The 26,849-nt window shown below is 41.1% G+C and overlaps 1 protein-coding gene across 50 annotated transcripts in view; it reads left to right on the forward strand.

The window, feature by feature from the left end:
• SORBS1 (sorbin and SH3 domain containing 1) overlaps window positions 1–26,849 on the forward strand; it is a 255,908-nt gene that overhangs the window by 43,783 nt on the left and 185,276 nt on the right. For all 50 annotated transcript variants that reach the window (XM_037805198.1, XM_037805195.1, XM_037805201.1 and 47 more), the window contains exon 2: window positions 21,341–21,423. The gene's annotated coding sequence lies outside the window, so the exon portion shown is untranslated. The remainder of the gene's footprint in view (window positions 1–21,340; window positions 21,424–26,849) is intronic.

Raw genomic sequence — 26,849 nt, forward strand, 5'->3', positions numbered from 1 at the left:
GCTTTATTCAATGTTGAAAAATGCCACATTCAGTCTTTATTCCATGGAAGTGTCAAATAATTATATATGAGAATAGTCTGGCCATGAACTGCTTTGGCTTAGATGTCCTTTAATTTCTATGTGTTACTTTGTAATATATCTCTCTGTATGCATTTGTGTGTGTGTGTGTGGGGGGGGGGTTTAGATACTAAGCAAGAACCATCACGTAAAAAAGGAAATTCTGAAATTGAAAACTAAATTACTTTTTCAATCTTATTGACTGAGATCATCTAGTAAGTAGGTCATATTTCATGAAAGGAAGGAATTAGATATTTTTGATGAAAGAATAGCCTAATGGTTAAGAGCCCAGGCTTTCAAGATGGGGGTAGCTGACTTCTTGATCTCAGGGCCTCTCCATCCCTCACTTCGAAGTGCCTGTATCCTTCCTCAAGGCCTCACCCTCCTGTGTCTAGACATGGTTGGGGAGGAGGACCGGTTCTGTAAATACCAGTAGCAAATATCTTGAAGTTGTATATTTGAGTTTTGTTAAAATGAATCTAACAGGCAGCTGTTGTATGTTCTCCCACCCTGCACTAGTCCCCTCCCTTTTGTCCTTGCCCTAAAATACTTTGACCCTTTTTGGAAAAATCACTTGGATGCAGTTTGTTGAAACCAGTCAACAAATTATTCTTCCTATTGCCTTGGCACAAGCGGTATTAAAAATGATTTTATGAGGCAGCTGTAGAAGGAGCTGGTAAAGACTCATATTTTCTAAGCACTGAGAGGGATGCCAGTGAGGTTAAGTTTTGTTTTTCTTTTTCATTATGATTTTGATGTGTTTGAGTGAGATAGAACAGTATCAGTGACATGAGGAATAATTACAGTATCTTTTGAAATTCTATCCTGGAGCCCTACCAGAAGTGACCCAGATTTGTGCCAAGGACCACATTATAGGTTTTGGTTTTTTAAAATGTGTTTTTAAAAATATGTGTTTGAAATGCTAGACTTTTTGATACTTAAAGAACATTGTTTTCATGGGTGGAGTTCTTTTTTGATCCTCCAAGTTTAAAAACATTTCTTAGTTCAGGGGTGGCTATAGTGACCCTCCTGTATTGTGAGAGTTTGAATTGTGCAAGTGGCTAGACCTGCCCCCGTGCGTGCACGTGTCTGCGCTGTCTGCCTTTTGTCAAGCAGTTCTAAACTTTTCCTGACTCTTACCGCTTTTACTGAATCTTCAGAAATGCTTGCCAGCTAGGGTGGGTTGAATTGTGTACCCCAATTTGGGACATGTTCTTGGTCATTCTGGTGGGTGTGGACCCATTGTAAATAAGATCTCTCAAGATGTTCCTTCAGTTAAGGTGGGGCCCAGTTGAATCAGGTTGGGCTTTAATCCAGGTAACTGGAGTCCTTTATAAGCAGAGTGAATGTCAGATGGAGAAAGAAGCCCGGGACAAGCATGGAATTGGAAGTAAAAGGAACCCAGAAGAGAAAGGAAACTATGTGTGCAGAAAAGCCAAGGAACCCCAAAGATTGCTGGCCAACCAGAAGATACCCTGGGAGGAAGAAAGCCTTCTAGCCTCTGAAACTGACAGCCAGTAAATTCCTGTTAAGCCAATCCATTGCCTGGTGTTTGCTTTAGCAGCTAGGAATCTAAAACATCAACTTAGGAAATTTAATATGCCATTGTTTTTAAATAAATTTTATTTGCCTTTAAAAGACTGGAAGCAGTTAATCAACAAGTCAACACTGTTGACTGGATTGTTGTTTCCTCTGAAACTTCCTTCTTTTTTCCCAAGCTTTCTGTGATGAACATGTATTCCTTCTATATTAGAGAAAATCACTTGGGAAAAAACATCATTGTTTGCAAACTCATTCCCGGTTTGCCAGTGGAATTGAAGTGGTGGAGAAATGACAGATTGGAGTTCAGGGATGTTGGGAGCCAGAGCTGCCATGGGAACAGTTGTCTTGGCCTGTTTGCTGTCAAAGACCACCCCTCTTTTATTCTTATACTTTTCTTCTAAGTATTCCTTGCTTTGAAAGAATTCTTCTAACCCAACAGTGCATTTATTAAGTAGCAATTACTTCCCCCGCTATTGATTAATCAAAGGTAGACTTAAGTGTTAGAGAGTACCCAGGTTACTTTATGGAGTTGAGGCTGTTCCAGGTGAGACTGAAAACATGTGGCACTTGTGTTGGCCCTTCTGTTAGGCACTGATCTATGTCCTCCACCTTTGCTGCTACCTGCATGGAACTTCTCGGATTGAGAACCCAGAGTTAGACCTCTTCTGTGTTCTGGGCCAAGGGCCCTAGATTCCTCTGGTGATGGTATTTTTCCTAATAAACCCACCTTGATTTTATTTTTAATGTAACAACATCTAAATAATCAAAAATCAATAATAAAATAAAACTTCACGACTGTGCTAACCTTTGTCTACCTCAACCTTCACCATCATCATTATAATAGTAGTAATAGTTGGCGTTAATCGAGTGATCACTCAGGAATGCCAGTTATTGTGTTTAGTATACACATTATCTCATTTGATCATCATAACTTCTCTGTGAAGCAGTAACTTTAAAAATTTTTAATTTATTTTTAAAATAATTTTAAATTTTGATAATATATGTAACATAAAAATCATTTCAACCATTTTAAGTGGACAATTCTTTGGCATTAAGTACATTGACAATACTGTGTGACTTTTACCACTATCTATTTTCAGACTATTTTCACATTTCAAACCCAAACTCATATTCATTTAGCAACAATTCCCCATTGCCTCCCTACCAACCCCTGTAACCACTATTCTGCTTTCTGTCTCTATGAATTTGCTTATTCTAGATATCTCATATACATGAAATCATACAATATTTATTGAGTTTGGCTTATTTCACTCAACGTGATGTCTGTAGTGTTTATCCATGTAGCATGCACCAGCACTTCTTTTTACAGCTGAATAATATTCCACTATATGGATATACCACATTTTTTTGTTTATCCATTCTTCTGTTGATGGACACATAGGTTGTTCCTTCTTTTTGGCTATTGTGAATAACGCTACAATGAGCACTGGTGTAGAAATATTTGAGTGTCTGCTTTCAATTCTTTTGGGAGTGGGATTGCATTTAACTTTCTATTTTCCACAGTGACTGCACCATTTTACATTCCTACCAGCAGTGCATGAGGGTTCCTATTTGTCTGCATCCTTGCCAACACTTACTTTCAGTTTTTAAAATAATAGCCATCCTAGTGGGTTTGAAATGGTATCTCATTATAGTTTTAATTTGCATTTCTCTAATGGCTAATGATGTGGAGCATCTTTCTGTATACTTATGAGCCATTTAAGTATCATCTCTGGAGAAATGTCTGTTCAGATCCTTGGCCCGTTTTTTAATTGAGTTATTTGTATTTTTGTTGAGTTGTAGGATTTCTTTATATGTTCTGGATATTAGACCCTTATCAGATATATGGCTTCCAAATATTTTCTCCCATTCTGTAGGTTCTTTTCATTTTCTTGATAACATCCTTTGCGCAAAAATTTTAAATTTTGATGAAGTCCGTTTTATCCGTTTTTCTTCTGTTGCTTATGCTTTTAGTGTAAAATCTAAAAATTCATTGTCTACTACAAGGTCCTGTAGATATTTCCCTGTGTTTTCTTGTAAGAGTTTTATAGTATTAGCTCTTATATTTAGGTTGTCAATCCATTTTGAATTAATTTTTGTATATAGTGAGCGGTATGGATCCATAGTCATTCTTTTTTAAAAAAGCAATTTTAGTCACATACCATACCATCCATCCAAAGTGTGCAATCAGTGGCTCTCAGTACACATTCATTCTTTTGCATCTGGATTTCCAGTTGTCCCAGCACCATTTGCTGAAGAGATTGTTATTCTCCATTGAATGGACTTGGCACTCTTGTCGCAAATAAACTGGCCATAGATGTATGGCTTTATCTCTGGACTCTCAATTCTATTCTGTTCATCTGTATGTCTCTGTTCCACAGATCATATGCCATTGATCTTACGCCAGTACCACACTGTTTTAATTACCGTAGCTTGTACTAAATTTTGAAATCAGGAAGTATGAGTCCTCCAACTTTGTTCTTCTTTTTCTGTACTGTTTTGTCCATTCATGGACACTATTCAATTCCCTTGCATTCCAGCTTTTTTCCATTTCTGCAAAAAATTGCTGCTGGAATTTTGATAGGATTGCATTGAATTTGTAGATCACTTTGGACAATATTTACATTTTAATAATATTAAGCCTTCCAGTCCGTGAACATGAGACATCTTTCCATTTATTTAGGTCTTCTTTAATTTCTTTCAGCAGTGTTTTATAGTTTTCCATGTCTTTCACCTCCTTCATTAACAATGTTCCTAGGTATTTTAGATGTTATTATAAACCAAATTGTTTTCTTGGTTTCTTTTTCAGTTTGTTAAAGACTTTTAATTAGCCCCTGTCTTATGGATGGAGAAACCAAGGCTCAGAGAGGTTGAGTAATTTGTCCAAGGTCATGAGGTCAGAAAGCAGCAAAGCCAGGATTTTAATTGCTTCCCTCTTCTTCCTTATGTACTCTTTTCCCTTTAATCCATCTGTTCTGGTTTGCTAATGCTGCCAGAATGCAAAACACCAGAAATGGATTGGCTTTTATAAAAGGGGTTTATTCAGTTACACAGTTACAGTCTTAAGGCCATAAAATGTCCAAGGTAATGCATCAATGATTGGGTACCTTCACTGGAGGATGGCCAATGGTGTCCAGAAAACCTCTGTTAGCTGGGAAGGCACGTGGCTGGCACTGCTCCAAAGTTCTGGTTTCAAAATGGTTTTCTCCCAGGATGTTCCTCTCTAGGCTGCAGTTCCTCAAAAATGTCACTCTTGGTTGCTCTCGGGGTGTTTGTCCTCTCTTAGCTTCTCTGGAGTAAGAGTCTGCTTTCAACAGCCATCTTCAAACTGTCTCTCATCTGCAGCTACTCTCTTAGCTGCTGTGTGTTCTTCAAAGTGTCCCTCTTGAGTGTAGCTCCTCTTCAAAATGTCGCTCTCAGCTGCACTGAGTTCCTTCTGTTTATCAGCTCATTTATATGGCTCCAGTGATTTAATTTAGACCCACCCTAAATGGGTGGGGTAACACCTCCATGGAAATTATCCAATCAGAGTCATCACCCACAGTTGGGTGGGGTGCATCTTCATGGAAACACTCAAAGAATTACAATCTAATCAACACTGATACATCTGCCCACACAAGATTACATCAAAGATAATGGCATTTTGGGGGTATAGTACATCGAACTGGCACACCATCCCAGCGTATAACCTTCTAGTACATCAGGAGTCAGTCAACTCTTGTTTTTCATAGTTCGTCAGTAGGAGGTACAGGGAAGGTGACTGGACACCCAGAATGGAAGGACTGGCCCTAATGCCAGAAGCTCCTGTTCCTGCTCCCTGATGGATGAGGCAGGAATGGATTTATCCTGAGTGCATGTGAACTGGAGCTTGGATTTGGAGTTCTCTTTCCTAATTTCTCACTTTTAGATTGGGACCTTAAGTGACATGAGGAGGCATTTTCCAGGCACAAAAATGACTAGAGCCTTTAGTGCAACTCATTAGTCTTTGTCTTCTACCCTCCAGGAGTAGGGGGCATAGAAAGTCTCATCCCTTTCTTCTGGAGAAGTGAGGAAGCCATAGGAGGAGCTTCCCTTCCCACAGGATGACCTGAATTCCATTCCTAGGATAGTGTATAAATAGGGATTCTTAATTTTTATCCTGGAGCCTTTGAGCATCTGATGAAAGTTCTAAACTCTTTTCCCAGAAAAATTAGAGTGATAATAACTAACAGTTATATCATAGGCATCATGCTAAGCACTTACATATAATATCTCTTGTATTCTTCATCATAACCCTACAAGGTGTAGGTATTATTACCTCCATCTCATAGATTAGGAAATTGAGGCATTGGGAGGCTAAATGAGTTGCCTGTGGATGCAGTTAGAAAGTGGTGCAGTCTTTGCATATGATTAATTTTTTTCTTTTTTTTGCTAAAGGAATTTTAGGTTTATAGAAAATTCATGCAGAAAGTACAGAGTTCCCATATAACCTCCCCCACTGTTTTCCTTATTAACATTGTTCATGAGTGTGATGCCTTTGTTACAACTGACGAAACAATATTATTATATTATTAACTGTAGTCCATAGTTTACATTTGCCTTCATTCTTTGTGTTACATTTGCATATGGTTTTGACTGGGCCTCAGATTAACAGCCCCTATTTTAGAGTACAAGCCACTGTACCTGCATTGCTGAAGATGGGAATTTGTACATGTGACAGGATAAGTTGGTGGATACCAGCTACCTCCCACAGCAGGTGACCAACCTGCTTATCAAGGTGGTAGAGGAAGGAAAGGCCACTCTTGGGTTTTCTTCCCCACCTACTCACCGCCCAATCCTCCCCCATCCTCTTGGACCAGTTAGGTGCATCTGAGTGGGAGTTTCTAAGTGTCCAAGCTTTGCAGGGCACCCACGCAGTTATCTAATTGACATTTAACGTTAGGTGGGGAGTCAGACAATCTGGGCTTCTCTCCTGGTTCTGCCATTTTCCAAGCTGTGTGACGTGGGGAGTCATTCAGTCTCCGTGAGCCTGTTTGCTCATCCGCAAACCAGGGTAATGATTTCTGGCCCACTCCCTTCAAAGGATGTGGAGGGTCTCACCATGTGGGAGGAAAGCACTAGCCTTAATCCCTTAATGTGACTTCAGTGCAGCCCATAAGCAGTCTGCTTGAAGTACAGTGTGCACATTGTTCTGTTATTAAGATCATCGAGCTCAGAAACTGAACCATGATTACTGATGACACTTGACAATGGCAACTTTTGAAGCTAACAGTGAGTAATTTTTTAGGGCAACTATCAGTTATTAGTATCAAGATTTTGTACTTAGATTGTTTGTACACCTGCTGCATGCCATTCTACTCCCCACCTGTTTATTCATGACCCCCACAGCAGGTAGCCTTAAAATCATTGAGCCAAGGATTGTCAGTGCTAGAAGGGAACTCGGATCACCTGTGGCCAACTTGTCTTGTTTTGCAGGAATGGAAAAAGGCACAGAGAGGTGTAGGAACTTGTCCAAGGCCACAGAGCTAATCCGTGGCCGAGCCAGAGTTGAGGTTAGCGTTCTTTCTGCTGTGCCATGCCTGTGGGTCTCCTTTATTTTGTCCTTGTAATTCTCTTGGCAACCAGACAAAACTCATCAGTTTTTACCTTATAGGGCTCTCATCCCCTCTACTTGCTTCCTTGAAAGTTTGGGCTGGGTCATTGTCATCACATTCTCTCTCGCTTCCTTCTCACTGCCTCCCACACTGCCTGCTGGAGCTTAGTGCGTGGTGAATGAAGGATGGACCCATTTTCATAAGCAAAGCCATCTCAGAAGTTCCTCCTGGTGCTAGGCCCACAGTTCCACACTTTCAGATTGTCCTTAACTCCTCCAAGCACCAGGATGAATCTCTGCTGCAGATAGAGACGTGGGAAATGCCATCTCCATATACTGTTTTATCCTAGTTAATGCAGCTATGGATATGTCCGGGCAGTGTGAGCATTAAGGAAGTTTTGGGGTGCCAAGGCAGTATGGTTAATTAATGGCTGTGCTGGGTTTCTCTGTCCAGCCCAGTAAGGAAGTTTTGGGGTGCCAAGGCAGTATGGTTAATTAATGGCTGTGCTGGGTTTCTCTGTCCAGCCCAGCTGATCTGATTGGTGCCATTTAGCAGCACCAGGCATTAGTGCCTTGCACTCGCTACCCCTTGCCACATGCCACCATGAGTGTTCATGGACTTTCCCTCTTCTCTCTTCTAAAAAGGGTTTTATCTTCTATTACTCATCTTTCCCTGTTACTCTGCCTTCTTAGGAGATTTTCTCTTGGTTAGGCAGTTCCTGGATCTTTCTCACATAGAATCAGGGCAGTGAATAGAGGCTGAGTTGGAGGACTAGGGATTGGGGTAGGGCTGGTTTGTTGGTGTGTGTGTGTGTGTGTGTGCGTGCGCGCGCGTGCACGCATGCGCACAAATGTGTGTAAGGAGAGGCTATACTTATATCTAAGCTATACTTGTCGGAAAAGGCCCAATACTTGTGAGAGAGAAGAAAGAACAGCAGGACAAAAAATGTGGGTACTTAAGAGCTGAGTGTTGGGGAGAGTGAGGAGGTGAAGAGGAGAGGAGGGTATTTAGAGGAGCAGCTGCTGTCTATGTATGGAATTCCAAGGGTCAGGGAAGGAGGAAGAATTTTAAAGATAATATGCCTGTGCATTAGGAATTTAATTCCCTCCCTTTGGTGCTCTACAAGAGATCCAGTAAAATTCTAAATTTTTATGAATATGATTGTATGAATACTAGGGGGACACTGGGCTACAAGGAGACCCAATTATGTTCAGGTTACACTGGCATGTTTTATTTATGAGACAAAGGCTGATTATGGGGCGGTAGAATGTGAGAAGCAGACTCTTTTCAAAGGAGGTGGGTGATTTGGGGAAAATGCTCTCCCCTGGGGGTTCAGGGTCCAGAGCTGATGTGCTAGAGTTAGGGTGCATTCCAAGTTTGTGTTACTACACTCTGAACAAACCCCGGATAGTTTTCATGCATTAGAAATAAATATGTCAGAGTTCTCAGATTCAGTTGCTTATTCATTTTATACCTATTTCCAAAAATAATTTGAGGCAGTTCAGATTTAGTAGGGGAAATGTGACAATTCATTGAGATTGCATTTTTCGGTAGATAGAAATTATCCCTAGGAAGAAGAAAAAATTGAATTTCTTGGCCATCTGTTATTGACAGAAGTATTATTTTTAAAATTTTTGCTCCCCAAGAAATTGCTCTTTTGCACTTATTTGAGGTAGAGGTGGTTTAGCGCTGAGAAGGGCTTTTAGATCAAGGAAAGGAATGACAACTGTTTGGTTTAGCTAAAGAGAGCGCTTTCTTCTGTCAGTGTGCCTCCTGGGTTGATTGACCTGTGTGCTCTGCCTGGCCAACATTCACATTTAGTAAGATGACTGCTTCAGATGGCTAAAGGCCCCGGAATAAACAGGCTGCTGGAATTTGCAAGTCTGTGCATGGATGTCCTGGCCCCCTTCTGTTGGTGCCTAGGAGAGCAGGAGAAACCCTTCTGCACAAGAGCAGAAGAGTTCTGCATAAGAACTCTCATCCAGAGAGTTGAGGCAAGAGTTGGCACAGTGGGTTCCAGGCGAGGACAGAATGCAGGCCTGTCCTGGAGTCCTCTCACATGTTGCTGATGGGAGTGCTAAGCAACACAGTCTTTTTAGAGGCTGCTTGGTGATTCTGTTGGGTACCTTAAAATCGTGCATGTCCTTTACCCTTTCCAGGGCTTTGTGCAAGGGCAGGAAGTATCGGCTGTATTCCAGCGTTTGAAGCAGTGCCCGGGCAGACAGTCATTTCCTACTTAGGTTTGAGGAAGTAGCCCCCTGCTGGGGAAAGGCCCGTGGTCAGTTCCTGGCCTCTCCATGGGCCACACCTGTCTTGTCCAGGCTGCCCTGTGTCACTGTGGGCCAGGGGAAGCCCCCGGGCAGCCATGATGGGGTCATTCACAATTCCTCAGCTGTGTCTGTTTCTTAGAATGACTCCGGGATCACAGGCATCACAGTGCTCCAAGGTGCTTGTGCATAAGGCATGTTCCTGGCCCCACACCAAATGGACAGAGTCAGAGTGGGGATAGAGGGATTGGAGCTTCCCAGGTGATTCCTTTGTATCCTGTAGATGGAGAATTATTGTGCCAACTGCAGCTACTGCGCAGAGCCAGATGTCATGGTTAGTAAATGCAACTCCAGGACATCCTAGGTTCAGATTCCATGTCTGTGAATACAGAGATGGATGAAGGGAGGGAAATCCTGTGGTATTGTGTACCGGGCACCATGCTAGCTGCTGCCAGCTACGTTATTTTATTTGCTCTCACCTCCTGCCCAGTGTGCTGGATGTTATCACGCCCATGGCTAGGAGAGGAGCCTAAATGGCAGGTGAATAACTTGCTTAGGATTGCACAGTTGGTGGATGGAGACCCAGATTTGACCAAAGCCCTTGCTTTTATAATCACAACTGTAATCCCCATGCCTGAATGAGGAGTGTCTCTTAGAGCATGGTTGTTTATTTAGCAGGGCACTTTCTGATAGAAATAAGATGTGAGCCATGCATGTCATTTTAAATTTCTAGTAGCCACAATAAAAAAGAAAAAAAGGAACAGGTGAAGTGAACGTCAGTACTGTATTTTCTTTAACCTGGTATATCCAGAATATTATTTTGATATGTAATCAATGTAAAAATGTTAGATAATCTACATTCTGTTTTTTTTCAAAATCCAGTACATAGATTCCACTTACACTGCATCTTAAGTCACACCAGCCACATTCGAGGTGCTCAGTGACCACGTGAGTGGGGCTGACGGCTACCGTATAGGACAGCAAAGTTCTAGCATCTTTGACTGGATAGTTATCCAGAAATGTGTCCTGCCTGGCTTCCTGGAACAGCAACAGGTGGCAGTTTTCTAGTTGAATGGTTTCCAAATGCCAAAGGGTGAATCAGTATTGGGCAGTCTGCATGAGTGTCACCTGGGCAGGAGGATATTAAGATTCCTGAATTAGGCTAGAGCCCCAGTGATTCTTTGTAGGTCAGAAATAGTCACAGCACTGAAAATGTTCACTGGGCAATTTACCTGGGGTTCTCTCTGACTTATCTCACCCTGTGGAATGCGGTGGGGTTGGGGTGTGGTGGTGGGAAAGGTGGGGGAATGCATACACACAGGGCCTTTTCCCTTCCCTGCTAATTAGAATTGCAGTTTCCTTGGAGAAAAGAAACCCTGCTTATTTATCTGGATGTGATCATGCATAAGGGGGTAGAACCTTCTCTTTTGGTGGCCGAGAGCTCCTGGTGGGATCCTGTGTTCTTATGAAAGGTGAGACGAAAGAACCAAAATATTTAGGAGAGAAGGCGGTACTGTGTACTTAGGCTGTATTCTTTTCCACTGGTTTGGTTTTAACATTTATTGCTGATTTAGAGTAAGAAATTTCGTTCTAATGAATTATAGTCCAGGAGTCCAAACCTCAATGCCTCCTAAGTGAGCAGGTAACACGAGATGAAGGATGGGAGCTTGCAAAGTAAACTCTTAAGAATATTCTTCATTTTCCTAAAAATGTTGCGGTCTCTCTTTTTTTTCTGGAAACACAAGACCCTCTTGGTTTTTTATTTTCCTGCTGTTGATAGAGAAGTATTTCTCTTTTTTAAAAGAAAAAACAGTATAAGCACCGTGATAAATGGCAATTGGCACAGCCTCAGCATTAGGGAGATGATTCTGAGAGCCACGCCTTACATGAAGGGAGCAATTACCACCCAGCCCCCTCCGTTGGGGCCCAGTGGGACCAGAGCTTGTGATTTTTAAGGAAAAGCCACACATTTGGAATTTTAAAATGTGAAATCTTTGGCTTTTGCTTTTAGCATTTTTATTTAGAAATTATATACTCAGAGGTAGTTGCAAAAATGGTTCAGAGGGATCCAATGTTTCCTTTACCCAGCTCTACCCAATGGTAACATTTTATATAACTGTAGTTCAAGGTCAAAATGAGAAATTGACATTAGCATAATCTGTAGAATTTATTCAGATTTTACCAATTTTATATGCACTCGTGTGTGTGTGTATGTAGATCTAAATAATTTCATGTATAGATATGAGTAACTGCCATCACAATCAAGAAAATATTTGACTTTTAAATAGTTTGTGCAAATGAATGAAAACTATGTTTAGATCTAAAGAACATGCCATGGGCCTGGCATGGCCTGCTGAACCTCTAGTTTGCAAACTCTATTCTAGTGTAGCTCCTTCATTTTACAGAAAAAGAGACTTGAGGTCAGAGAGGGAAAATGGTGTGCCCAAGGGCATACTGTTAGTGAGTGGCCAAGTTTGGCTGGAACCCGGAACTGGTACCCTTTGCCATGCTTTTCTGCATCTCGACTTTCAGATCTTCAACCTTATACAAGTGTGATGATGATGAAGAAAATAATGAAATTACCACCCCAGTAATTTCCTTTCAGTTGACTTTAAATAAACATGCCTTAACAGAGAATATTGTCTATCACTTGTGTTGAGTATTACAGTTCTTCAGAAAGTCACTGTGGAAATGGGAGTAATAAAGGAGAAAACAAGGTAATTCAGTGAAGTGTACATTTATTGGGCCAGGCTCAGGGCCAACACAGATGTTTTGGATAGGGCCCTGACCATCCAGAAACTGTCAGTCAGTTGGAGGAAACACAGATGAGAGATAATTTCAGGGTATTGAGGTAAATGTCATGGTTGTGGGATGGCGGGGAAAGGTGCCAAACCCAACTTGGGGAGCCTTGAAGGATGAGAGGTTGTTAACACGTTGAGGCAGCAGAAAGATATTTCAGGCTGAAGAAGAGGCCTGAGCAAAGGTTTAGACTCTAGGAGTGGTGGGTCTGCAGCACTGAGCTGGTTGGTGGTGATGGAGGGTTAAGTGGGAAGCTGTGGTATTGGAGATATGACTGGAAGGGTGAGCTTGGGTCAGATCCTTGAGGGTCTTGAGAGCATAGAAGGTCATTTATCCCTGTGGCTGTCTGACTTTTCTAAGCTGAGAATGGCTGGGTGGAAGCAGAGTTGGAACAGCCACACTTGGGAATTAAGACTCCAAGGGATGCCCAGTGTGTGCTAGTAGGTTGATACAGGGGGTGGAAGTAGCAAGAGGATTGAGAAGAATCAAGACAAGAGAGACAGACTGGGAACACCATTCCAGAGGCTCCGACATGCCATGGGGCATTTTTGGAGGGTTCTCAACTCTACTCCCACCTGCCTTGTTCCCCTCTCTACCCGCTCAGCGGCTATTTATGGAAGACATCTTATGTGCCAGGCACTGTTGTGTGTGCTGGAGTTACAGCAGTAGTCAGGCAAGGTTCCTGCCCTGAGGACAGGAACATGAATAACTAAGATGATTACAGATTGTGACAAGTTTTATCAGTATAGGGATGTGATAGTGGCTTTTGCTGGTGGGAGTAAGGCTAGGTAGTGAGGGTTGGCTTCAGTGAAGAAGTGGTGACATTTGAGCTGAGCTCTCAATGGTGAGAATGCTCCAGGCATGGCAAGAGACGTGGAAAGAGCTTTGCAGGAAGAGAGAACAGAAAATGCAAAGAACTGGGGGAAGATTTTCTCAGTAGAACAGGAATCTTGTCCTGGCCCTATATTCTCTTAGGAGTGGAGAAGGAGGGAGAAATATCACAGTGGAAGAAAAAGTATGAAGTCACTGAATCATTTCAAGTAGGCGTGCTTATTTTTTTTTTTTTTTAAGAGGGGGACTAAAGTCATTCTATTTTTCAACTAATTTTATTCTACTTTGTGAGCTTTATGTCATACAGAGAACTTGGAAACATTCATTCTCCCTCCTACCAAATCTGTAGAGTAGGTGGGAGAGCTTTAAAAAGCTCCCAGAGACCCACTTTCCTCTGCCAATGGATGTGGAAGGAGGACAGCTGGGATTGGGACCAGAGGTGAGAGGCGTTTGGGAAGTGTGAGCCACCTTGGCATTGTGCATCTTGGATGCTTCAGCAGCCTTCAAGTTCAGAGGATGTGGCACTGGGGGGTGGGAGCTCAATGACTTTTATTCTAGGAAACAGGGAAGTTCTTAAGGTCAAAAGGAGTTCACTTTTGCACATTAGAACATTTTTTTTTAAAAAGTCATCTTAAATAAAATAATAAACGCAGTGTGATTAAAAAAAAAAAAAACACCACTGCACACACACAAAATAAAGATAATTATTCTGATTTGTCTTTTTCCCAAGTTGGTCAGCTTCAAGACCACTTGGGAAATCTCTCTTGGACTGTCTTGGATTGTTGATGGAGGAGTTGGAGTCTGTGGAGAGAAAGGGACAGAGAATGTCTCCATGAGCCCAGGAACCAAATTGGACCTTGGATTCAGAACAAGGAGAGAGAGGCCAAGTCTGAGGAAGCAAGGAGGACGGATAGGTACAGTCCACTTCCCTTTAACAGACATTCCTGGTGTGCCAAGCTCTGTGCACAAGGCTCTGGGAGCGTGTCTAGCCTGTACTGGGGTCTTTGGTCAGGACAGTGCCAGGAGTCTGAACTAGGTGAGCAGTAGGGGGAAGGATGCATCAAGGTCACGTAATTAAGTGGACTTAGGGTACATACAAGTAGCAGATATTGAGACGATGGGTAAAACCGGAATCCCAGGGAATGGTCAAGGACCTGGAAGTTTATAGGAGCCAAACAGTTCCTGAAATTTGGGCCAGCTTCATGCCTTGTAACTAGATCTATTATAAGACTCCTGTTGAGACAGAAACCAGGCCACACTTGTCAGTGGTACCTTAATGTGGAGAGCAGATGCTTTGAGCATCAGGCTAGGGTGAAGACTCTTGTTGGAGTCCAGCAGGAGCCTTGAGTTTCATGTGTTGATTGTCTTCTCTCACTCATCACCTGGTAAGCTGCTTTTTCATGATAGGTGAACCTCAGCAGGTGAACCTCACCTTGGAAGTCCAAGTGAGTCACCAAGTGGTCACCAGGACTAGACTAGCCTTCTGAGCAGAGTTCTTTCTAATCCACCAAATTATTGGACTAATTAGTGGCTACCTAGATTCCAGAGGCTGGTGGCAAGACTGATTAGTTGGGAAATGGGTTGGCTTTTAATCATTCTTTTTCTGGAAGGCATGAAATTTGGAATGTATTTTTAAGGAACCTGGAAGTTAAACAGACAAAACCCTTAAAAAAACAAACAACAACAAAGCAAAACAAAAATGACAGCATAGATTCATGTGCATATATAGGTTAGTGGAAAAATAGACATAGTTAAACACACACGCACGCACACACACACACAAAACAATGTAAAATTGTGAGTGATCCAGACTTTGAAGGAGAAGGCAAGTAACAGGAGAGGCCAGAGCTGTTGGATGGCCTGGGTGCTAAGGTGACTTCCACAACAATCTGTGTTGTTCTGTATTTTTGGAATGGGGCAGAGATGAGGATACAGGTGAGGGAGGTGAAGGTTCAGTCTTTGGCAGGGCCTGGAGTAACTCTTGTAATTTCTTTTGGAGGATGGTGTCAGAGAAAGAGGTCTGGTTTGAAGTTGGGGTATAAGAACTGCAGGAAATAATGGATCTCCTAAAAATTGATGAATCCGGAAGGGTGGAATTAGTATCTTGAGCTTTTCCTAGACTTCCTCCCCCACCCATGCTCTGCCAAATTGTCATTATGACTCAAGTGGAGGATCCTGAGCCTTAAAGGGATGTCTGAGAGTCTCCTTGCTCTGTGAAGGATGCTAGGGATTGCTATTGGACCTGGCAATCAGGAAGGTAAGCCTGACCAGCCATGGGTTCCTTTGGTGTTGGGCTGTGTGTGAAGGTTACCTGGTAGTACCTGGTGATGTCAGGGAAGAGGTCTTTCCAGGCTGGTCCATTCAGGGAACCAGCTTACTCTGAGCTGTCATTGTTGCGGTATTTAGCATTTACTTTGCCAGACTTGAGTTGAGATTGCTCAGGTCAGTATGTGACCACAAAGTAGAAATCTGAGAACAGAAGTGCTCAGCTGGCTTGGCAGTTTTCCAGGATTGCATTGATCTGGAGTGTTCTGCCCTTTGGTGGGCAGTAAGGACCTGATCAGGGTACTGCGTGCCTTGGAGCTATTCCTCGAAGGCCACCTTGGTGACTGGATGCTCCCAGACCTTTTTCTGCCAGAATGAGCTAACATAAATATGAGAGCTCAGCTCTGCTGCTAAGACTGGCCAGCCCCAATAGACTATCTGAAGGCACTGATGTTGGGTCCTGGTACACAAATGACTTTGACAGAGGGAGGCCCCCTTCTGTCAGCATCCTTGTTGCTGATATCCTGTGTTTTATTTACTTAAAATAAAAAGGAGGTAAGGAAACCTGTATCCTTGAATCCTGCTTGGAGGATGCTGAATTAACAACCTTGAGATTTCTCTAGAGCTTCTGAGGCCTCTTTGTGAAAGACTCCTTTTCAAATGAGGGTCATAATCTCCTATAGGGAAGATCTGAACAATTCTTGGGCCTTCAAAGCAGAGATTCTGATTCAGTGGGTCTGGAACTAAGGAATTTTTTTTTTTTTTTTTTTTTAACGTTCTCCAGGTGAGAGGTTTCAGCCAGATTTGAGAGTCTGCCCACTGGTTATAGATCCAGGAGAGCTCTTCCCACTCTCTAGGCCTTAATTCTGCCTCCTTATTTTGTCACCCTGAACTTGAACCCCAAACTTTAACTCAAGGCCATGTGTTTGGCCTTCACTCTTGTTTATGCCTCTTTCCAGCCGTGTGTGTGGGTTTTTTTTAATTTATCAAAAACAAAAAAAAACAAAAAAAAAACAAACCTCAAATAGAACAAAGGAATAAGAAAAACAAATAACCTAAAATAACTGCATTGCTTCCAATATGTCCCTACCATACCCCAAGAAAATCAACAAACCCTAACAAAAAAAAGAATAAGAAAAAAAAAAATCTAAAATAACTACATTTCCAGCCTGTGTTTTTGAGATGCTCCCCCCCTTACCTAGATCTTTTTCATGAAGAAAAAGAGAACTCCACTTGGGGATTTAGATGGGCAGGTATTCTGGAACATTTTCTCTCAAAACTTTCTGCTTGAGGCTTGCTTGAGAAGTAGAGTCTGGACGTGGGAATCCAGACACTGGGGGGAGATAGATAGGATAGTCTTGTGGCTGACACAGGACAAAATCTGATTTTACCACTGTCTCTGAGACATTATGGAAGGCTCAGAATTTCTTCCACCATGTTTCTTGGGCCCTGCAGACTCTGGGACAGCATGCCTCAAGGAAGTCATAGGTAGGACATTGCCAGGGAGCAGAGCTGAGTTGGTGCCATTATTGATCTGTGCACTTAGGGAGATAAACTTCCAAGAGTGCACTTCCAAGTCTGAGATATTGATTGGGTCACATGGCATTAGGCATTAAAAAAGTTTTATTGTGGCAAAATATACACAACTTAGAATTTATCATTGTAACCATTTTCCAGCGTACAATTCAGTGGCGTCAAGTACATTCATAATGTTGTGTAACTATCACTACTATTTCAGGAACCTTTCCATCATCCCAAATGGAAACTCTGCACCCATTAGGCAGTAACTGTCCATTCCTCTCTGCCCCCAGTCCCTGGGGAACCTCTATTCCACTTTCTGTCTTTACGCATATACCTGTTTTAGATATCTCATATAAGGGGGATCATTTAATATCTGTCCTCATTTCACTCAGCATAATGTTTTCAAGGTTCATCCATGTAATGGCATGTATCAGAACTACATTTTTTCTTATGGCTGAATAATGTTCCACTGTATGGATAATCCCAGTTTTTTTTTTTTTATCCATTCATCTGTTGATGGACACTTGGGTTGTTTCTACCTTTTGGTTGTTGTGAATAAGGCAGAGGTTTTAAAACATGTAAGATAATATGGAATTGGAACCAAGACCAAATTGGAGGGGCTGTTCTCGCCTCCTTGTCTTTGTCGATATTGTCCCACTGCCTGCAATTCCCACTTCCCCTCCATTCTCTCTCTTACCTGGCCCACTCCTACTCATGCTTTAGAAGTTCCTCAGGCCTCAGTGCACCTTAGGAAGCGTCTCTTCGTCTCAGCTCCATTAGCTGCCTCTGCTCAGTGTTCCCATGCACCTGTTCATACCTATACTAGTACATATGCATTACTCATTACTTAGGTCGTTAACCGTTTTTATAATTATCTTTTTGAGTGTCTGAGTCTGTCTTTTTTTTTTGAAAGGTAAGTCAATAATGAATATTTTATGGATATATCTCCTTAGGAAAAGTTCTCCGAATGGACACAAATATTTTAGTATACATTTTAAGACTGTTTATAAAAAACAACTGTTCCTCCTGTCCAAAATTACCAAACACAAAAGCCCCTGTTTTCTAAGACTTAGAAGTTTTCATGGGATTCGTCTGCCTATGCTTAGCATGCTTCTTCAGATATTGTTCTTTTAAAACAAAAAGAAAAATAACCTCTGTTAGTGTTACATTCCCAAAAAAAGTTGAGTGCAAATAACTTTTGATCATCACCCCCTTTAAGATAAGGTCAAAGAGGGAATGAATTTGGCAGAGACACCATCTGGTTAATATATTCATCTCAGTTTGTGACAGGGACATATAAATAAAAAATATTTAACATTACTAAATCTCAATATTTGTATCATTTCCAATAGTGTAGATGCCAACTTGAATGCTTGGTCTCAATCTCTTCTGATAGTTGTCAAGTCAATGTGTATAGACTAACAGTCTAAATTAGTGTTAGAATAAATTAACGTGAGCTTTGTCAGTGCTTTATTAGAAGTCACATAGAATCTAGGGATCTGTTAAAAATTTCAGTGATTACAATTTTGAAAGTAAATAGTATTTTGTTTCTGCCAATTAATTCAGTCTTTAGCCTGATAAACTATGCCAGTGTGTATTATGATTCTAATTATAAACTCCTTGGGGTAGTAGCCATATCTACATGTTATCTCCCAGCTTGTTCCAAAACTCTAACTCTTAATCCACATTTTTTTTTTCATAGAAGAGTTAAGTAGATGTTTTCATTCTTTAAGATTTGGGTACTGGGCAGATAGTTAATGGCACAGAATCCCTGTATATTGCGAGAACAAGGAAAGAAGATAGTAAGCAGCGGTCCTAATGACAAAACTGGCAAACAAAAAGGGGATAGTCTCTCATAACATCATAAAATAAAATAGCCCCCAAATTGTAATCTAGTAAAACTCCCACCTTGTTTGTAATAGACTTTGCAAGAGGAACTGATACCAAAGAATTGGGGTTAAAGAAGATGTATTGTCCATGCCAGGCACACTTAAACAGATATAGTAGTGGAGAAGAACATTCTTGCTAACCAAAGATGCCTTACAGATTCCCACTTCCCACTCATTTTTCTCTGCCACAATCACCTCCCAATAATATATTCCAGAGGTAAAGATTTGGGTTCCCATGAGAGCAGGATAATCTCAAATCTTTCAGTGTGTTCAGTCAGGTCCTACTTGACTCCTGTATTAACCACAGTCTTCAAATCCAGGGGTACAATGAGATAAGTACTTGATGTTTCCCCATCCAGAGTTATATCCACTGAAAATGTTCTCATCCATTCTAATCGTCTTTGTTTCATGCTCAATCCTCTCAAAACCACCTTGGGAAAGTTCATTATCTTGCAGTGGTACTTAAGTGAACCACTGCTGGGGACTTGTTCATTTTTCTCCAAGGGAAGTCCTCTCTTGTGAGATGCTAATGCTTTGTGTAGAAAATTCAGAATTTCCTTGATCTCCTCCTTGAAGACTTCTTTTGCCCCCTCAATGGTTAATGTTTTATGAGACTTGTCTTCCTGAGATAGAAAACATATTTCACAAAGGGGCACCTGCTCTACCACACAGAACCTCTTCACTTTTTTGTTGTGTACCTCACAGTGGTGATTTTTGAAGTCTGTTTAGTGAGGTTTCAGATGCTTTCCTATTGCAGACATCGTTCCCAGCTGCAAGTTATACTTTGGATCCCTTAACTTATAAATACCCTTGCATACAAGGTAGGTGCCCCCACCAGGGTTTTCCTTCCAACTTTTTAAGAGGCACTCATAACAAAAGAGCCTTGTATCCACATTCAGTTGCAATTGGTTTGGTCAAATAGTGTAAACAGTTTGAACAAGTAAGCTCTTCCTTGAAATCTGGCATATCCAAAGCAGCCATTGTCCGTAAATCCTCATGTAATGTGTGTTTGTTGTCAAAGCTCCAGAGACCAACCCCAGACTGTAGACCATGATACTTCCTCAGTCTATCTTTTAATCAGACAGAAAAACTTAAGGGCAAGGACTGGCCTTCTTCATCTTTTTGTCTTTATCACCTCACACACTGCCTGGCATGTCATAGGGTTCAGTAAATGTTTATTGAGTGAAAGAATCAATACATTCTTTGAGTGCATGGCATAACTTCCACCAAGATCTTATAGTTGAACATTACTGATTTATTATAGTGTTGGTACCTTGTTCATAAGTTTATATACAGTCTTGAATTCAAGGTGAATATTAAGGGAGATTTTTTCTAGCTTAAAGAATAGTTTAGACAGTTTGAAACAGTATTTGTGAGAATTTTTTTTGTATTTAAAGCAGTGAAATTATTGAAGATATTACAGTAGGAGACAAAACCTTAGGGAACATGATATAATTTACTGTTCTATTCTTTGGTGACAAATGAAAGTATGGCAAGCAGTTTAGTAGAAAGCGGGTTGAATATGTCAACTGTGTTTCCTTGAATTTAATACTTCTCTCAAAGCTAAAGTGGATAAATATACACATATATCTCTAATGTGTGTGTGTGTATATATATATATATATATGTGTGTGTATATAGATATATTTTTTTCCCCGTAATACAAGGCTACTGTGCAGTGGGGCATAGTGAATGAGCCTTGGATTGGCCGCCAAGAAACCTACCTGGTCTAGAATTAGCTCTGCCCTTACTGTGGGAGTGGGCAAGTCAGCTTCCTTCTTACCCTTAACCCATATGTTAAATGGGAGTGTTGTACTTGTACTTGCTCAGGAGTTAACAAATGTCTACTGGGGCAGACTGTTAACTTAAATTGCTGTATATACTCTACTGTTTCCCCCCCCAGAACTCAGCCCTTTATCTTTTCTTTTCCCACTTTTATTGGAGACATAGGTAAAGGGAAGTATATCTACACTGTAAGAAAACAATAATGCAAGGGCAATGATACTCAGCAACCACAGCTCTCCTTGGTGTGAGGAGACAATGGGGACTGGTGAGGACTGTGACATTTGGAGTAGTCAAGCCCAGCCTATGAAGGGCAGCTGTTACTCAGCACCAGCTGATCATTGTGTATGAATGTGGGCCATGTTGACAGATCCTTTGATTACTTTTTTGAAAAGAGAAGCCAGAAATCTGGGTTTTATGTGATATCTTTGATTTTTAAGTTTTGGTTCAGATTTTCTAAATATATCCTGTAGATCCCGTGCAACCATCTGTAAGCTGAATATGACCAATTGGGCTACCAGGTTCTAATCCCTATTATAGATAATCTTTAAAGCTCTTTTGTGCCTAAGACCCCATGAGTCTAATGTCTTTAATGTAGTTTATTGAGCCTGGGGACCATTTCAGCTGGTGAAACAAAGGTTCTTGTTCTACTTGGGAAAGTCAGGGTGGGGAAGGGAACAACAGGAAGAGGTGGATCGGGACTTTGAACTCCAAAAGGGTGCCTGCCCATTGATGTTTGCATGGGCCCCCACTGAGGAGAGGCCACAGAGTGCCTGTGATTCACAGCAGGTGTTTTGTATGCTTGTCATTGCAGGAGTTGGCATCTATTGGAAGAGTTTGTGAGACCCTCTCTCTGCCTGGAGCTCCAGGACCAATGCATCTTCCCATAATCCACTGGTGAATATATGATTTTTTTTCTTCTGTAGTGGAGGAAAATATTTTCAGTTGACTATAGAGTATGATTTACAGAGGGCCATGCTGTTCTTTCTATTATTGAAGGAAGGACACTGGGCTGGGCATAGGCATTTCTGGGTTCTGGCACCTACTTGATTCTGCCACTTTTGCTGTGGGATCTTATGTAAATTATTTGACCTCTCTGGGCCCCAAACAGAGAAATTAAGTCCTGCCCAGCTTATATCACAGGTTTGCTATGAAGGTTGAAAGAGATTATGTGTGTGAGAGTGCTTCAAAATGGATAAAATGCCAGGCAAATGTAAGGTAATGTTTGGTTCTGAGATGTGGCAATTCTAAGCTAATGATAAATTAAGTTAAAATGTGACTGAATATGTTGGAGTGGTTCTTCAAGAGATTTGTATTTTCTTTTTTTTTTTTAAATACCTATCACAGCAGCTGCTGTTTTCTTGAAAGATGAATTAACTATACATCACAATTACCTTCATTTTTATTTGCAGTCAGATAATTTCACAGTTGACAAATGTTCTTCCTCTTTTGAAAGACACTTAATTACTCATCACAGCAGGTAAACACCGCGTCTCTATGGCAGTTGAAAGGAACCAAAATATGTTCTTATTATCTGTGTTCCAATGCCAGGATGAGAATGCTTCAAGGCATCATACCTAGTTGATGTTGACGGTCTCACATGAGATATTGAATGGAGGGACCACCACAAGCTAGGGAGGCAGCATGACTTGTGCATGTTGATTCCCACCACTCTTTGGAGAGAAAAGCTGTTTACCACCTGGGTCAGCTCCCACCATGTGGATCGGGTGCCCTTGTGACCCAGTGAGTCAAATCTCTGTGGCATAGAGCTTGCAGGGTGCTGGGGCTTAGACCAGGGAGAAAGGACTGTCAGGGACTCAACTCCGCCATTGGCAGCTGCCTGTCCAGACTGCTGTGTGGACATCCTGAGTCCTACGAATGGAGTCCCCTCTGGTAGCAGGAAGAACTCTGTAGTGGGAGTCCTTTGGAAAGCAGATGGCCTCAGGTGGGTGGGGCACTTTATTTATTCATTCAGTAAGTATCTGTTGAGTGCTTACTCTGTGTGAAGGCACTACTCTAGGCACTGGGGATTCATGTCCATGGAGCCATGTTTCCAGTGGGAGTGACAAACAAGAATAAGTGCCCCGAAGGCAGGGCATCTTTGCTTGTGCCTTGCACATGATGGGTGCTCATTAAGTATTTGTTTTATAAACGATGTAAACAAGTAACTAAGTATGTAATTAGGGTACTGGTAAGTGCTATGAAAAAATTTAGCAAGGTGAAAAGCTATAGGATGAAGGGACTAGAGGGGCTGTTTTTCAAAGAGTGTTCTAAAAAGGCTCCAAGTGTGGGTGTGAGACACAAACAGAGACATACCTTTTGTGGAGACCTGAACAGAGTGAAGGAATTGGGCATGGGTCTGGGAGGAGTGTTTAGGTAGAGGGAGCAGCAAGAGATAAGAATGGCCTTTGATGTAGGATGAGCTTGGCCACGATAGAGCAACAGGAAGGCAGCCGGTTTGACTGGACTTGGGCTGGGTGGTGGTGGTGGTGGTGGTTCTTATGAGGAGGGGACCTTGTTGTGAAATGAGATCAGAGAAATAGATGGGAGCCAGATCTTGTAGGCTGTGATAAGAGATTTGGATTTTACTCCAAGTGTGATTGGACACATTTAGGGTTTTGAGTAGAATAGTAGATGTGATCTTTGTGCTTTCAAAATTATTCCTCTGGATATAATCTATAATCTATTCTCTGATAGATATAGGGGACAAAAGTAGAATCACTGTAACGCATAGGGAGACCTTCCCAGGGGTCCAGACACGAGATAAGGGTGTGGCTTGGATTAGGGTGGCGATTATAGAGTGATGTGAAGTGGTCAAGCTCAGGATGTATTTGAAAGAGTCCAGTGTTTTTGGCTGGGTGGATAGTGTTTCCATTTACTGAGATGGGGAAGGCAGATGGAGGCTTGAGGGCAGGGGGATGCTACGAGTTCTGGGGCATAGTAAGTTTGAGATACCCCCTGGACATTCTTGTAGAGATGTAGAATCAGCTGGCTCAAGACAGTATCTTTGAGAGTCATCTTCAGTGGAATTTAAGGCTATGAGACTGGTTGAGTTCACTTACAGAGAGAAAGGAAAGGATGTATAGAATTCGGACAGAGAAAAGAGGTAAAGGGGTGAATTTTTTCCATATAAAATCTCTCTTAAGAAGTAAATGAAGATACATTCTGTTAAATGTGGTATGATTCCACTTCATGCAAATATGGTTAAGCAAACGAGATAGCGTGATATAAAAGTAGTAATAAAGCCTCACCTATGTACGGATTTGAAATATTGTGACTCCCTCAAATCAAGAAAATTAGTTGTAGGATTGCACAATTTCAAATTTGGACAGCTAAGTGAATTATAAACTGCATTTATGCAATTGGCACATGGCTGTGCCTTTGGATGGTAAGCCGGGAGATCAGCATGCTTTGCCAATAAACTGTAAACTCCACTGTTCTTTATATGCACTGGAACTTCTGGGAGCCACTTTGATGACTGTTAAGTTTAATTCATTGTTAATACATTTCAGATATTCTTTCATCCTATAATCATGTCATCCAAAAATTTATTAAGTGAAGGTTCATAAGTGAAAACATTCCTGAAAATCAGTACTTTTAGAATGCAAATTAGGTGTACTAATATTCTATGAAGAAGGCCAGACAAGCACCATAATTTACAGAGCCACTGATTTAAAAGAGAGTACTCTTAGAAACATCAGGATAAAGGCTGTAAGATAAAAAGCAGCAAAAATGTGCTGTGATGGTTGTATTAGATATATGCCTTTCACGTACCACCCATACCTCTAAACTACCACTGCCTGATATAAGAGAATCTGTTCTGAATCATACACATTGTCATTTATTTGTGGGCTTTTGGCATAAAATTCAGAATTGGTTTTGGCCATTTTCCAAACAAATCCCCTTACTGAGCTTCCTCCATATTATCATTGGGCCCTTTGGGTTTTCAACGGCAAGTTTCAGGCTTCCTGGTGAATTTTTGTTAGTTTTTCTATCACTAGCTCCCAAAGGCATTTTTGTCCCTGTTGCCCCTTTCCCTGGCTCCAAAGCCTCTCTGATCCTCCACTGTCCCAGACAGTCATGTGTGCCTCTCGGTTTAGCCCTTCCTCCAAGGCTTTTGAATATCCTCAAATTTACCTTCTTTGGAAACATTTTCACTTTCTTCCGAAGCCTGGTCTTTTGTGGAAATGATGACAAATGCATGGAAAACTAGCTCAGCTAATGAGGGCAGTGTGATAAGCAGCATTCTAAAATGCCCCTTGGGCAATGAATGGACAGCCCTAAATGGGTCTTACATGAATTTCAATACCCTTGTGTTTTGGTGAAAATATCCAGAATGAGACTTCTGGAGCATCCAACGTCTGGAAAATGAGCATTGATTGTGTAGCATTCTATATCCGTAACCAATGGTTTCTGGCAAAATGAAAGTTTCAGTGGAATTGCATTCATGATGATTGACATCAACCCTGGATTTCATTCTCACAGAGTGGAACCTGAGATTAAAAAGAATGACACTTACTGGCAGTCACAGAGGAGGGTTTCTTCTCCCTGTTTCCTTTTTCAGTAAGAATTTCAGGAATTTAAAAAGGATGTCTTCTACTTTCCCCACCCCCAAACTTGGAGTGGTAGGGCATTTAAAAAAAGAAAGAAACAAACACATAGTTTCCTAATATCTTCCTTACTTTTTTTAAACAAAGCAAAGGGTTGCAGAGTAGCACTTGTACATGTGTAGATTATCTCTAGGAGGAGATGCAAGAGACTGATAATCTTGTGAAAAGGTCAGTGGTGTGGGAAAGGGACTTACTTTTCAAAATTTATGCTTTTGAATTTTTAATTTTTTTATATCATTTATGCATTACCTTAAAAACGGATAATAAACAATAATATTCCTTATAGGGATAATAAATGATTTTAAAAAATTTAAAGTTCCTTTACCATATGTTTTTTTTTAATGCAATTTTGTTGAGATATATTCACATACCATACAGTCATACAAAGTATACAATCAATTGTTCAGTGTCATCATATAGTTGTGCATTCATCACCACAATCAATTTTTGAAAATTTTCATTACTCAAAGAAATAAAGATGAAAATAAGAAAATAAAAGTACAAAAGAACACCCAAAACGTCTCATACTCCCTCCGCCCCCCATTATTCATTTACTTTTTGTCCCCCTTTTTCCTACTCATCTGTCCTTACACTGGATAAAGGGAGTATGAGCCACTGTTTTCACAATCACATGGTCACACCATATAAACTATATAGTTGTACAATCTTCTTTAATAATCACCAATACTGGATTGCAGTTCAACAGTTTCAGGTATTTCCTTCCAACTGTTCTAATACACTAATAACTAAAAAGGGATATCTATAAAATGCATAAGAATAACCTCCAGAATGAACTCTTGACTCCATTTGAAATCTCTCAGCCATGGAAACTTTATTTTGTTTCATTTCTCTTCCCCATTTTGGTCCAGAAAGCTTTCTCAATCCCATGATGCCAGGTCCAGGCTCATCCCCAGGAGTCAGGTCCCGCATTGCCAGAGAGATTTACACCCCTGGGCAGTGAGTTTACCTGCAGTGTTGGCTTAGAGAGAGAGGCCACATCTGAGCAATGAAAGAAGTCCTCTGGGGGTGACTCTTAACCACAATTATGAGTAGGCTTAGCCTCTCCTTTGCAGTAACAAACTTCATAAGGGCAAGTCTCAAATTTGAGGGCTTGGCCTACTACAATGATAATTCCCAATGCTTGCAAGAGTATCAGGAATTCCCCAGGTGGGGAAGTTTAATATTTCCAATTTTTCCTCAGTCCTTCAAGGGGGCTTTGCAAATACATTTTTATTCTCTGCCCAAAATACTCTGGGATGTATCTGGGCTTCACACTAACCTGTACAAACTAACCAGATCTTACCTCCTATTTAAGGTTCCATGTAATTATGGTATTTGAATAAACTGACCATACAAGTTAAATTATATAGTGTGCTACAGAAAATATAGATTTTCCATCAAATAAACATCTCTTCCTTTGGTCTCACATAGAAGTTGAAGTTTTAAAACACAGTCATATCATCCTTTTCCTTTAGTCTGATTTACCTTAGTCTTAACCGAGTCCGTTTTGTTCACATCTTTAATTAAAGTCTGATCTCTTTTTCAGCTTCTTTAATATTTGCTGTATGGGGTAATACATTCATAGCTGCTAAACTCTGGCTCTGAGTCTCAGGTGTCACACAGATACCCGAAGTTCCAGGGACTGACCAGGTTATACACAAATAGCTCATTATCTCCAAATATAGAAATAGCTGTTACAACTCATGAATAGAT

Source organism: Choloepus didactylus, chromosome 15 (genome assembly GCF_015220235.1).
Source record: "Choloepus didactylus isolate mChoDid1 chromosome 15, mChoDid1.pri, whole genome shotgun sequence".
Taxonomy (NCBI): Eukaryota; Metazoa; Chordata; class Mammalia; order Pilosa; family Megalonychidae; genus Choloepus; species Choloepus didactylus.